Here is a 15,671-nt window from a genome sequence, read left to right as displayed (position 1 = left end):
AGGATATAAAATTATAATAAAATATGATTATCAAATACCCCCACACCTAAACTTTTTCTAGTCCTCTAGCAAAGAAAAGAAAAAGAAAAGAAAACCTAACTCACTTTCGCAGGAATCACGGTTGTATTTAGCGCATACAACAAGCCTTTAAACCCCTAGGTTACCCTAGTGGACGAGTTGTAGTCTTGTGAGGGTTTGTAGTGAATATACCCACAAAATTCGGTCAAATTGCCAAGTTAAATAAGTCAGTGAATAACTTTATTAGTATTTTTATATTTTTTTATATTATTATTATTTTTTAACTCTTTCTTCCTTGGTGATTTTTTCTACTTTAACGGGCTTTCTAAGCGACCATTTAACGAGTTTTGGGCCAATGGATCCTAATCCAATTTGGTTTAGGTCATTAAGTATGGAAATACTCATTGGGTTTAATTACTCGGTCAGCTTAGGCTTTATAAGATAGAATCACCTTGAATTTAAGAGTTTTTTTTCTTTCTTTCTTTCTTTTTCTTTTGGTGCCTATTTTTCGCACTCTTCTTTTGCAATTTTTTTATATGTATATGTATATATATTGTGCCTATTTTTCGCACTCTTCTTTTGCAATTTTTTTATATGTATATGTATATATATTCTGAAAAATATATAAGTTAAGACACTTTGAAAAATTATTTTTAACTCTAAGCTAAGCATGCATAAATTCCATTATTTTAAATAAAAATCTAAGTTAAGGCTTAAGTAAAGTATACTACTTTGAAAATTATTTCTTAAGAAATTTATTTAGAGTTATCATAAAAGGTAAACATGAGTAAATAACAAACTAGAGATTAGAAAATTAAATAAATCAATTATTACATAACTCTATTAATTTGGCAAGTGATGATATTTTTATAATTTTTTTAGGAAAAGGGAAAAAAATGAGAAAAATGCAACTAAAAATATAAAATAAAGAGAAAAAAACTAATTCCCAACCCCACACCTAACTTTTGCATTGTCCTCAATGCAAACTTTATGATGCACAAAGTAAAGCAAATAAGAAGTGAAGTACTTACATTTGATCAGCTGATAAAAATCTGTAATTACCTTTGGTCTAAGGATGATAGAATCAAAAATTTATTATTCTTTTTTTTCTTTCTTTTTTTTCTTTTTTTTAACAACTGAACAAGAAACTCTCAAATAAGAGAAGAATAAATTCTTTTTATTATTCTTAAATAAACAAAACAAATAATATAGAATGAAGTGTTCAACACGAAGAGCTCGTATTCTACATTGAATCCTATCTTATTGTTAAAAATTCTTTCCCGGATTTTAAATAAATTCAGAATGATATAATCAATAATGTGAAATTCCAAGCATTTCGGGGTGTTCAATAATTCTTACAACAAAGTAAGGTAGGTATTATTGGTGTCATGCATTTTGTATTTCTTAATGAACTTAGACTCTTGTAATGTGAAGTTTTGTTTTCTAATAACCAATTCTTCTGTAGAGTTCTGAAAATTTGGTTATTGATTATTCTCCAGGAATTTAAGTTCATCAAGAAAGATTTCTTCAAAATTTAATTCAAAGCAGCAAATGTTTAACACAGTTTCATTATTCTTAAGGACCTGATCTGCTTCTTCTAAAAACTCTAACTCTTCATCAAAAATTTCCTCAAAACTCAAATCAGACTCTTCTTCTTCTTCTTCTTCTTCTTCTTCTGATCTTTCCTGAATGTAATTTATTTCTAGAGGTTGATTTTTTGGCTGGTCCACTGGATTAAAAATATTAAGATCAGCAGTCAAATTTCCAAAGGATAGCTTCATTTGACCAGTTCTACAGTTGATAAGAGCATTAGAAGTGGCTAAGAAAGGTCGTCCTAAGATGACAGGTGTCTGTTGCTAAAGAAAATTGACTTGTATTCCTTTAATTCCGATTACAACTTGATTACAAAAGAGAAGAGAACGAATTTGATTCTCTCCTTTGTTTAAAACTGGGTTCTTCTCGGTAGCGATGGAATGCCTCCTTCGATTGCTTGCGTCGAATTTGCTCTCCGTTGACGATCCGACCGTCTCTTATCTCGTGGGAACGATGAACTTCTGTGGAAAGTTTGATGTTTAACTCTGAATGAGTTTTAGAACTCTGAACGAGTTAGAACTCTGTGAATAGAGTTGTTAGAATCGAAAATTCGGTTAATGATCAAGCTGTTATTTTGTTGTTGGAGAATCCTCTCAGATTTGATCTTCTGAGCTTGATTCAAAAATCCTATCTCCAAGGATTTCGCTGCTGCTGTTGCTGAATCACCAAACCCGAGTGGTTTTGATCCTCCTCATCCAAAAAAGCCAGCCCCTGGTTTTGATAACTAGAAAAATCTCCAACCTGTGCGGTTTAGATTCTCCGAAATCCAACCCCTTGTTGCTCCGTTAGGTTTGTTGAGCTTTTATAGGGGGATAGGAGGTTGTAACTGACCCCTATATCCGCTCCTACATGGGCGGAAATCCCTCAGAACATGGGATAAACGGTTCTGAAACCGTTCGACTCATGTTTGAACGAGTCAAACACCCAATCTGACCCAACTTTGCCTCTTAGAATTGAGACGCGAGGTTGGGTGTTAGCTGAACATCATTGAACGCGAGGGCCGCTCGCGTTTTGACTTGTTGTAGCTTAAAAACGCGGGGGTCAGTGTTGGTTGGACCCCTACGAACGCGAGGGTTACTCACGTTTGGCTTGTAGCTCGGAGACGCGGGGGTCAGAGTTGGTTGGACCCCTACGAACGCGAGGGTGGCTTGGAAACGCGGGGGTCGCCTGCACTTCCCAAGTTTTAACGCGGGGATGACATCCGCGTTTCAGAAGGAGCTTTTTGACTTGTAACTTCTTCTGTGAAGTGTTGCGGGGACCGTTGTTCAGTAATCCTGGCTTTAGCTGTTGTAGGGTATGAAAGTCGTCAGATTGTAACTTTCATCGTAATTGTGAAGACCGCTGAATAGAGTTTTCATCAGTTGTCGGAAGTGTCGTTGAATTGTAACTCTTCTCGATCTATGTGAAAAGTCCTCTATTTGCCGCTTTTGATTGCCGACCCAAAAGCTATTTGATTGTAGCTTCTGTTGTTGGAATTTGACAGGAATCAACATCCATGGTGTATTTAGACGAATATTTGCCCACAGCTCTCTACCAAGTAACTCACCAACTTTCGATTGTCGGCGCGAAAGCTATTTGATTGTAGCTTTCGTTGTAGGAACTTGACGGGAATCAACATCCATAGTGTTTTGAAGATGAATATTTGCCCACAGCTCTCTACCAAGCAACTCACCAACTAAGTCCAACCTTTTATTTCTAAAATCATTACATTGCTCATCAGCATCTCTAATAGTTGCTAATATAATATTAGTCATGCTGTTGTCGCAGCCATCAAGATCAATCATCTCAGAAATGAGGTCGTGTTTGTGGCGATTGTGGAGTTGCGGATGCAGTAATTAGAAAGTCGTCTGATTGTGACTTCCATTATCGGAGCTTGATATGGATCAGCTATCCATTGTGATTTTTAGACAACCTACATCTGTCCTTTGGGATTGGAAACAGGCTGTGTTTTTAAGACTACAAAATCTACTGAAAAAATAAAATATCCAACCTTAACCAGAACATCCTCTAACTCACCCATAGGGACCTTAACAGATCTATCAGCCAACTGTAAGGTGCATTTGGTTGGGTTCAGTGCACCTAGACCCAATTGCTGGTAGAATGAATATGGAAGCAAATTGATACTGGCCCCTAAGTCTAAAAACGTCTTATCAATGTGAGTATTACCAATGATACATGAAATGATGGGGGAACCGGGATCTTTACGTTTCAAAGGTATGGGATTTGATAGCATTTTACTGATATTGGCGGCTAAAAAGACTTTTTTTGGAACATTTATTCTCCTCTTCTTAGTGCATAATTCTTTTAAAAATTTAGCATAAGATGGAATTTGTTCAATTACATCTAAGAGAGGAATATTGACCTTAACCTGCTTGAATATTTCTAGGATCTTCTCCTCCTGAGGAGAGTGTTTCCTAGGCCTGAGTCTATTTGAAAAGGGAGCAACTGGTCTAAATCTATCTAAAGCAGGCTCATGTGCGGGTTCAGGTTCTTGGTCATCTGAGAGGGGTGATTGTTGAGTAGATTCATCAGAAGGAGAAGGAATTTGTATTGGATCAAAAGTTTGACTTAGAGGAGTTCTCACTTGATTATCGACCTGTCTACCTGACCGAAGTGAATGGATTGCATTCACTTGAGCTTCATAGGATGAACTGCATCCTGTGTATTCACTTGAGCTTCATAGGATGAACTGCATCCTGTGTCCTTAGGGTTGACCACGGGTTGACTCAGAAATATTCATTTCTCTCTTTCACTCACGGCACTAGCTTGTTGACCAAGTTAGGATTCTAATCTAGCTATAGCTTGAGTGTTGGAATTAAGCATTTGTCCGGTTGATTGCATAAAGGAATTCAGAGTGCTGGATGTTTGAGTCAACATATTCGTGGTTTGAGTGGAGGCCTTAATTATGGTTTCCAAACCCCTTTCCAAGACATTGAGACGTTTATCCTGATTTGGATTGTGAGGAATCTGAATTACAGCTTGATGAAGAGGAGACTGGTTTTGATACGGCAGATTAAGTTGTTGAAATTGTGGATGAGAATTGAAAGTAACTGTGTTTCCCCTAGGAAAATATTGGGTCGAAGTAGGAGTGAAGTTTTGAGTTCCGGGAGAATTTCCTTGATTCCATGCAAAGTTGGGATGATTTCTCCAACCTGGATTGTAGGTTGGAGAAAATGGATCATTTATAGGACGCTGGAATGTAGCGTTCATCTCTTCTAATGCATGGTTATTTCCTAGGAGAGGGCATTCCTCTGAAACGTGGGTAGGAGACTGACAATTATGACATCTGTTAGATCCTAGAGGGGGGGTGATTAGGGTCTTATGCTAATCTAATCCGATTATATGTCAATTAAAACTAATTAACAAGTTATCCTAAAAAGTATAAAATACAACAAGATATGTGAGCTAGGATGAGTGATATACACAAGGGTAAACAAAATAAACAAGATAGTGGATGATATAAATAGTGAGCAATGGACAATGGCGACAAGAAATATAAACATAAGAGTAAGTGCGCCAAAGCAAACTCAAACACACGAAATGATCACGGAGTTCGGACCTTCCGTCCTACGTCTCCGCTCCTCACTCCCGGGGAGAAATCCACTATCACAACCGGGTTTTCTACGCTCACCCGAACAACGTTTACACTTCACAATGTCGGTTTTCAACGCTCACCGAACAACATTCACAAATACTCACAATGTCAGTTTTCAACGTTCACCGATCAACGTCCACAATCACTCACACTCGGTTTTCTAGCTAACCAAAAACTCTACAACACTCTAAAATAATAATAAATGATTTGTTCTCTAATACAAGGTGAGAACTCAATTAAAGCACAACTCAATGTTACAAACCCTCACAACCCCAATTATACTATATATGTAAATACTATAAGCTCAAGTGGGTGTGTGTAACAATAAGTGAAATAAAATCAACTAAACTCAATATAATTCTAGCTTAATAACAATGATAATTAAATATATATATATATATATATATATATATATAAAAGAGCTAGAAATAGAGTTTAGAAAACTTTTCAATAGATCAAGAGGTAGAGGGAGGATGGTTGGATGCTCAAGCACCAATAGACGATCTCCTCAAGCTCTTGTGAAATTGATTTCACAAACTCAAACTCTTAAATACTTAAAAGCTTCTTAAACAAACTTAAACAATACTTAAACCCTTGTTAAAATCTTTTAAACCATTCTCTTAGGTGTCTAAAATAGTTATGACAAAAGGGTATATATAGGGTAGAAGAAAACAACCCAAAAAATCTCAAAAACACACTAAAAACAGAAATTACTGTTACTGTGCAACGGCCGGCTGCTACAGTAACGTAGGTCGACCGTGCTACAGTGCGGTCGACCGCACTGTTCACAAACAGTTTATGTTTTTGACAGATTCTGGAATTTTGCGTATCTTACTTTGTAAAATCAATTAAAAATAGTAAATCAACTCTAAAAATCATGAAATTTTGAGAAAATGTTTTAGACATGTAGATAAACATGTTAGAGAAATAATTTCTGAAATATCATTTCCCAGTTGAGAGAAATAACTGTTTTAACACAGATATACAGTTTCTGAAAAAAAACTACAGAAAATACGGTTTTGTAAATTCAATTGAAAATAACAAAACAACTCAAAAAATAGTAAAACTTGGGGAAATGTTTGTATATATAATGATAAACATGTAAACAAAGAAAATTTTCAAATTGCATTTTCCAATTGTAAAAACGTATCAGTTTTGTAAAAACATGCACGAACATGTGCACGAACATGAGCTAATTAAAAACTTGATTTTGTAAATTCAATTAAACATAACAAATTAATTCCAAATTTGATAAAACTTTAGAAAACATTTATAAACATGAAATTAAACATGTTAGAAAAAGAATTTCTCAAATTGAGTTTCCCATTTGTGAAAACTCATGTATTTTGCAAGTGTGTCCAAAACATGAAAATGTGATATACATGAAATTTGATGTTTTGACATAAACAATATTTTAAAACCCTATGAAATAATTTTATAGACCTAATGAAATATGTATACAATAATTGTTAAGTCCATCAACCAAAACTTGTGTATATATATAACTATATATATAAAAACCAAATATGTGTGTGTATATATGATTAAGTATATAAAAACCAAATATGTGTGTGTATATATGATTAAGCTTAAAGTACTAACACACATAATATAAAACATAAACTAAATATACCCAAGCTTGATTGATCTTCGATATAGCTCAACTTGGTACACTTACGGATGAAGCTAGAACTTGGATCTTCAATTTGAATTACATAGGCTTCACTCTACAATTCCGCCAACCTCCATTTGGTATGATCGTGAATGCTCGATTCCATCCATCCTCCAACTCGTTATTTGTATACAAAAAATAAGAAAATACAAATACTAGACAAATAACATTAGTTATAAATTGTTTGTTAAACATTATCAAAACAAGAAGGCCAACAACATTCTGGGGTAGAAACATGATTGATTTGAGCTGTAGCTCGTTCCTTAATTTCTAAGACTTCTAACCTCCGCAGAATTATCGTCATCTTCGCTTCATAAGCAATATTGGACTCTAAGGAATGACCACTAGACTTAGAATGGAGAACTGATGAAACCCCGTCATCACAGTGTTCCCATTGCATTGTTTTCTCGAATAGACTCTCTAGAAATTCCCAAGTTTCGTCGGCATTTTTCCTCATAAAATCCCCGTGACACATTGATTCTAAGGAAGTTTTTACAGAATAATCTAATCCCTCATAAATTATTTGGCATAATCGCCATTTTTCTAAACCGTGATGAGGACATTGGATGAGAAGATCTTTAAATCGCTCAAAATACTTCCAAAAAGGTTCTCCCGGGACAATTTTAAAATTCATGATGCTGTTTCTTAGCTTCACCGTTTTATGGATAGGAAAAAATTTCTTAAGAAAAACGGTGATAAATTCCTCCCAAGTAGTGATGGAATTTACGGGTAAGCTATACAGCCATTTTTTTGTTTTGTCTTTGAGAGCAAATAGAATAAATCTGAGTTTGATCGCATCTTCTGTTAATTCTCTCATTTTAATCATAATACACACTTCCTCAAATTCTGTGATAAAAATATATGCATCTTCTGTTTCATTTCTAAGAAATTTGGGAAGCATGTTTATGTAATGCGGTCTAAGCTCAAAATTTATTCTATTTGTTTCGGAGAGCCTAATGCAAGAGGAGATTGCATTCCTAATGGGATAGCACATATCTTGAAGAATGGGTGGATTAGGATACTCCATTTCTATAATTGGTTCAAAGCGAATTAACCGATGTGTATTATCCCTAATCCACGGTTGCATACACCAAAACTATTTCTTTTTATACTTTTTTTTTATAAAAGTTAGTTTTTTTAATGAAGAGAGAATGGAAAAAGAGGAAAAACCTAACTAAAACAAATCAAAATCAATCACTTTGCAATCACTCTAATTCTAGGGTTAAGCCTAACTCAACTAGACTAACTCCTAACCAAAAACTCCTAAAGTGAAAAGATTAAAGTTTTACCCTGGTAGTTAGCCAGGTAAGGATAGTACTAGAGGGTGATCAGAGATCAATTAAGTACCTCGTTCCTTACAGAGCGCTTTACGCAACCCCTAAACCTTGCCTTAGACACCAACTAATCCAAGAAAACTTAAACCGGTTCACTTAAGGATTCTTTGTTCCTTATTGAGATCGAATCCTTAGGGCCAACATCTAATGAGTTTTATTAGGCTTGAGTGGTGTAGTGAGGAATTAGTGATTTTTAGACTAAGGAAAGGGTGATGAAATCTCTCACCTTATCTTGATTATGGGGTTTTGCCCTTAAAAATATTTTTAAGTGTGTGCCAAATCAAGATGCTCAAATCACTTGGTGAATTCCTACTAATAATATGAAATGCAACACTATAAATTAAAAGCAACTAAAAAGGATGGAAAAGAAAAAATCTTTTTTCATTAGGGTTAACAATCAAACAAATGAGAAGGGGGAAATTATTTGGATTTATTATCTTGTTAGTAAATGTCAAAGTGGAGGGTGAATTTCATTATGGTCAATGAAAATAAAATCTTTTTTTAAGTCCTAATTGTCTCTAATTGTGAAGAAGTAGCTAAAGGGTGGAATTAAAAATTCTAGAAAGAAGAGTTACCTACAAGCAAATCTTCAAATCCTAGTTCTCCAATCCGTGATCTTCAAGCTCCAAGTGTTTCCTTCACAATAAACACACAAGTTAAAGAACCAAAATAATTAAAAGCTACTGAAGCACCTTCCCCAGCAACGGCGCCAAAAACTTGATGCGGCAAAAATATGTACCAAAAATGTTGCAAGTGCACAACCGTGTCAAGTTATAGTATAAAGATATCGATCCCACGAGGAAGGTGTTTTGTAGAAGAAAATATAAAATCGGTTCTTATGTTGTGTGCGTGACAAATAGGAGTGACGAGTGAATGTGATTGTGGAGAGATGGAGAGAATGAAAATGATTGTGTAAATGAATATATTTGAGAGTGGAAGTGATAACATAAATGTGATCAACAAGGCAAGAAGGAAAAATCAAGAACAAATAAAAATCAAGAATAAAAAATAAAATTCAAGAACGTAAAGATGGTGGATTCAATTAAAGATATGGGTAATCTAAAATTGAACCCACTTCTTAGAAAAGGGTGATTCCCTAGAGGGTTCTAGCCTAAATGCGAATCAAAGAAAATAAAAATAAACAAAAAGAAAAACTAAACCCAAGAGGGTTCTAGCCTCAAGGTGAATAGTGCAAGAAATTAAAATCTAACTACAAAATAAATTACAAAATCCAAACTATAAAATAAATTGCAAAATCCAAACTATAAAATAAATTGTAAAATCCAAATCTACTTTATAAGCATAAAATAAATCTAATCTATAATCATAAAATAAATCTAAGGCAAGAGGGTTCTAGCCTCTTGGTTATTTAACAAGAAAATAAAATCTAACTACAAGCATAGAAATAAATCTAAACTAATAAGCAATAAAAAAGAAAATAAGAAAAACAAACCTTTAAATTAATCTTTATCTTCATCTTTATCTTCATCATCTAACAAAGAGAAGAAAAATTTAAAGTGGTAAAAAAATTATTTTATTAATTATAATAATTGTTACAAATTTGGAAGGCCTTCTCAATTAAGAGTAGCACTCCTCTCCAAATGGAGTTACAAAAATTTTCACACCTCTAATCCCTCACTCTCAACCCCTATTTATAGTAAACATCAGTGAATGAGAGCCCTTGGATCAAACTTGAGCCCCAAGAATGCAATTTCGGCCGTTGATGAATTCTGGATGACTTCGCATCGATACAGGCATCGATACCCGTATTGATGCTAGAATCGATGCTCCAATAAAAATTCTAACTTCACGGTTGGCTTCGTCCCATCGAGATAGGCGATTTTCATATATTATATGTTAAATTCTACCTTCCGGATTGGAAGATATCGTCGTTTCTTTACAGCCAACTATCTTGAATACATTTTTTTTCATATTTAATTTTTTTATTTTCTCCGACTTCTACATGCTACTCGGCTTGATTCTGGGCTTGGGTTTTTTGGCTCTTGCTTGTGTTCTTCATTTAATTCATGGGTTTTTGTTGAGATAAGAGATCTTGGGCTTTATTCTTCATTAACCTGCAATTAAAGATAAAAACAATTATTAATAACATATTTATTCATATAAAATAGATAATGAGGGTATAAAATTGTAATAAAATATGATTATCATCGCCTCACCCACGGACTCGCACGTCAGCGTCGATTCGTTCGATGAAACCCTGAGGCAAGATCCCCAGCCTCGATTGTTATTTATTTTAATTTTTAGATCTATTGTAAAGTAATTATGTGCAATATCCCTCTTTCTTAAATCTGAATTTTAGATCCATTATAAATTATATGCATATATTTGAATGTATTATGATTAGTTATAGCATGTATATTGTGATAATCTGCATGCGTTTGTTGATGAATAATAGTAAATAATAATAATATGATAAATAGTATTTTTAGAATAATTATAAATAATTTAAAGAAAATTATTTTGAAAATGAATTATTTTAGATTAAATATTATGAGAAATAATTTAAAATGAATTATTTTAGAAAAAGATTATTTTTACGTAGGCGTTGTTTATGATTTATAATTCTTAGATTTAATTATCTGATATGCCATGATATTATTATACATGATCAGTTGCATTTATTATTTCCTTATTGATTGAGAACCATTAGTAGTTCATGACTTTGTGGCTTGCGCATCATGAACAAGACTTAGTGACATGTGTGTGTGCGTTAACTAAATCTAGGAGGTGGACCAGAGATCTATTATAAGCCATGTTTGTTGACTTAGAAAAGCAAGAAGAGTTGGGTAGGAAAGTCTTTGTTCATGTGATCAGATATGGTTGTTAATATATCTTTCATGCTCGCACCAGTGGATCGGTGTCGCCATAGGGGTTGGTTTGTTGGGTCAAAGTGGATCAGTGTCGCTACTTTGGTTCGTGAATTTATTTCTTCACCCGAGTCGACTTGAGTTCGGACCAGACCGGAATCGGATTGCTTATAGTCCTTTGGCCGTATGTGTAGCGGGATTGGATGCACGTAGGGGATTTGTGAAAAGTCGGTTATCCGATGATATGAACGTTGACTCTATGTGAGATGTGTGTTAGTAAACTGTTATAGGATGGCTAGCTGTATGACCTCGTTACCGATTGATTTTAGATTCTTCTGTTTATTATAGGGGTGGTTTGCATTTAAATTGTTAGAATTCCAATACCAAGTTTCCATTATTATTATTATTATTATTCTTGAATTGGTCATTCGATCGTTTCTATCTTCCTGTGTGGGGTCTTGCTATGTATCATGCATGCTGACGTACACCTGTTTTCTCTGGTGTACGTTAGATTTAGAGGACGGACATGTTTAGTATGATGATGCAGTAGAGCCGGAGTATGCACAACCAGAGTGTCTTCCAGATGGAACAGGAGAACAAACTGAAGCTTAGCCATTTCTTTTCTGTAGTTATTGATGGACACTAGATTACTTATGTAGTACTTTCTCTTTTAGTCTTTCGAGGGATTTAGTTATTTTTATAGTACTTCCTTCTTATTTCTGTTGGACTATGTATTTTCATATTTTTAGTTGGACTGTTTTGTAATAAGGGCATGTTTGACCCATATTTTTTTGTCTCGGGTGATATTCTATTTATGATATGACTCTTTTCTATTCTGAGTTGTTTATTATATTCTTGCTAATTGTGATCGGGGACCTATGACTTTGTATTTTATATTGCTTGACGCTTAGCGTATTAGGTTGAGAAGAAATGATCTATTATTTATTCTCCTTAATTTAATACGTCACGGGCTTGTTCATATTCCGATTTCCTGGTATTTTAGGAAGCGGGGCGTGACAACATCTCGCAATCGGATGACGGTAGAAGTTCTTAGTGGAGATGAAGAGGAAGAAAATACAATGCCCTCACTCATAGAAAGAGATCTCAATCTTCAACTCAGGCTCAAGCTCAGGCTTCTCCAAGAGCCGAATTGCACACTAAATACCGCCATGAGAGATCTGATACTCTGGGAGAAATGCGTCACCAAAAAGGGCTAAAATGGTCGTACATCGACGGCGCACTCTTGTACCAGCAATGGAAGAAGTACCAGCCCACAATATTCCTATTGAGGAAGGAGGTAATATTTCGTCTTTATTTTCATTTCGCTATCTCCTTTTTTAAGATCTGAACTTATTCCATATTTGGTTTTCATAGGGGATCAAGAAGAAGGAGAAATTCAAGTCGGCATCACTTCTCTCGGACTTATGGAAACCGAGGAGTCCAGCTTCGTCCAACAAATGCACGATGCAATGGATGACGAACCTGCTGGCGTTCAAATGACCTCCTCTACTAAAATCATTCCACCAACTCCCAGTGCAGATACAGGTATTTCCCTATTCGGAGGGCAATTCCGAGAGATGAGTGAGTCGGAATGCGTACCTCTTCTAATGACCTGTGCACTTTATCTCCTTTTAGTAAAACTAAAGGAAGCGGGTGTAAGTAGTGGAGTTGTCGAACCCACAGCGACTATTGAAGGTAATGTTGATTCCCATTTTGTGTGGGCTTATACACCTGTGTGTGTGTGTGTGTGTGTGTGTGTGTGTGTGTGTGTGTGTGTGTGTGTGTGTGTGTGTGTGTGTGTATCATAATTCAGCCTATTTTATAGATGTCGCGATGAATGAACCAGCGTAAGGGGAGTCCACTCATGCTACTGAGGTTGAGGATTTCAATGAACACAATCTCGATCTTGACCTTTCAGAAGATGACCATCAGTATATCTCCGATTTATTATCGGGAAAAACTTCTGGTGCGGCTACAGGACCAACTGCTGGAGTTGGTTCAATTGAAGCCAGTTCTTCTACAGGTATGGATTTTATTCTATTATCTCCATTATCTCTTTGTCAGTTAACTTTAAATAATTACATGAGATTTTTAATCATAGGACTAGTTACTGAAACCAATACAACTACCATTATCGGGATGTTTAATCAGCCTAAGGGTCTTGGTTTCTTGCTGTTAGCAGGAACCTAGACCGATGCTCAATCATCGATTCTTGAATCTCAACCTCTCATCCCTTCAGACTCGAGGATGAGAGAAGTTACCGCCATCGTCGAGGCTAGTCCTGCTACGATAATTGTGAGACCAACTAAAGAAGTTAGTACATTGACGGTTGTTGTATCCGAAACGCCTCCATCCGTTCATGAAGTTGAAAGGGTGGGGACAAGCGTGGAACATCAAACCGATAAAGCCTCGCCCAGAGTTGGTGAGTTTTATTAGTCACTTGCTCTAAAATTCTGATTAATACTCCAGAATGCTTATTCCCTCTCTCTTTTATTTGCAGAACCTTCATCCCATCAATCCCAAATTATTGTAGATTCAGATCTGAAGTCGATGGAGGTTCTAGCTACCCAGTCAACCGATGTAGCGAGTATGTTGATGATCCTTATCCTGTTGCTTTTGAATTCCAAGCATCAAGTGTATATTCAACCATTCCCTTGAGTGCTTATTTTCCTTGTTTATATTATAGTGCCTCCTTCATCACTACTCGAGTCTATCAAAGCGTTGATGTCAGACGAAGATCCGGACAAGGCTATTATCTGCTCCAATCTCCATAGCTTCGTCTCTTTCTTAAACATCATGATCGATCAAATTCTTCTCAAGGGGTCATCTTTTGACAACTTCAGGAGATCCCTCGATCGACATGTATTGGGGATTAGAGAAGAAGTATATTTTGACCTGGCTAATTCCGATGAAGCATACTTGGCCCATCTAAAATAGGAAATCGAGCATCTGAGGGACCTTCAGGCTAGCGGTGCTTCTTCTTACATAGCTGCCCGAATAGACTTAAGGCTAAAGGCATGGAGTGATTCACAGAAGTCAGCTAAACTCGACCTTCAGAGATTACGAAGTCATGTGACTCAGATGAGGGTGAACGTCGCTAAGAAGGTTAAGGCTAAGGCTAATTTGCTTCAAGCTTTAGAATCACGTCAAGCCGAGATAGCTCGCCTAGAAAAAGAACTCTAGGAAGCTAAGAACGTCCAGAGTATTTTGGAGATTGATTTGCAGAAGTGGAGCGTTGCTCAAAAGAACATATTTGACCAGCTAGAACTCCAGGACAAAAAGCTTATTGAGACGAAACAAGAGGTTGTCAAGGCTAAGAATGCCAGTGAAGAATCTTTGAAAGCCAGCCTGACGTTAGAGTTTGAGTAAGCCTACACAGAAGAACTCTCCAAGCTAGAAGCATAAGACTGTGGTTATAAGCTGTTTTTAGATTAAAAATATTTCTCTTGTGCCGGCACTTCTTTTGTATTTTCTCAAGTTCTTCTCATGAATAAAGTAAATTTTTTACTCATTTTGAGTCTTATTATGATTGCTTGTTCTTTTTTAGAATAAACAAACATAATACTCATCGGATTTTTGGTAAATCCTCAGTCATCAATGGATTTGATGCGCCTTTACCAATCACTGTTTGAGTCAGGCAAACATGTAGATTGTCTAAATCCATTATATATGTAACATTGTACTAAAAGAATAAAATCTTTTAGATTTTATGCTACAATGTCGAATATGTAGGCTACATGTATTAGATGTAGACTTATCTTTAATAAACGATCGAGATAACGTCTCCCATGCATAAAAGACATGGATTCGAAGATTATTAACTTAATAACAATCACCGGCTATGATATTAAATATGTAGGCTTTATCATTTTTACGGGAACGTACCACCCGACAGCATGTATTAGATGCATACTTATCTCTAATAAAGGATCGAGATAACGTCTCCCATGCATAAAAGGCATGGATTTGGAGATTATTAACTTAATAATAATCATCGGCTACGATATAAATACGTAGACTTTATCTTTTTTAGGGGAACGTACCACCCGACAGCGTGTGTTAGAGGCAGACTTATCTCTAATGAGGGATCGAGATAACGTCCCCGATGCATGAAACATGGATTTGAAACTGCTGAAGGGTTACGTCTTTTTGGTAAAAAGACAAACTCGACACTGGAGAGGAAGAATTTTATATTCTATCTCTAGGTCTCTTTTTTGTTGATAGAGATAAACCCGTTACGGGAGAGGAAGAATTTTGTATTCTATCTCTAGGTCTTTTTTTTGTTGGTAGAGATGAACCCGATACGGGAGAGGAAAAATTTTATATTCTATATCCAGATCTCTTTTTTGTTAGTAGAGATGAACCGATGCGGGAGAGGAAAATTTTTATATTCTATCTCCTGCTGCATGAGAAACTCAAAGTGGGATCTCCACTTCAAGAATCCTGAAAGATAAAACTAAGAGTGGGATCTCCACTCTAAGAATCAAAAAGATCTGGATAACTCTAACTTTTATAGTATTGCTTACCCGATCTGAAGATGAATTTCTTATTTATCGAGATGAAATTCTAACTTCATTCCAAATTGTGGAAAATTTTGAGTGAAGAAGAATGAATGAAAGCATTTTGTTTAT

Source organism: Asparagus officinalis, chromosome 7 (genome assembly GCF_001876935.1).
Source record: "Asparagus officinalis chromosome 7, Aspof.V1, whole genome shotgun sequence".
NCBI classification, from domain to species: Eukaryota; Viridiplantae; Streptophyta; class Magnoliopsida; order Asparagales; family Asparagaceae; genus Asparagus; species Asparagus officinalis.
Note: the sequence above shows the minus strand (reverse complement) of the source record.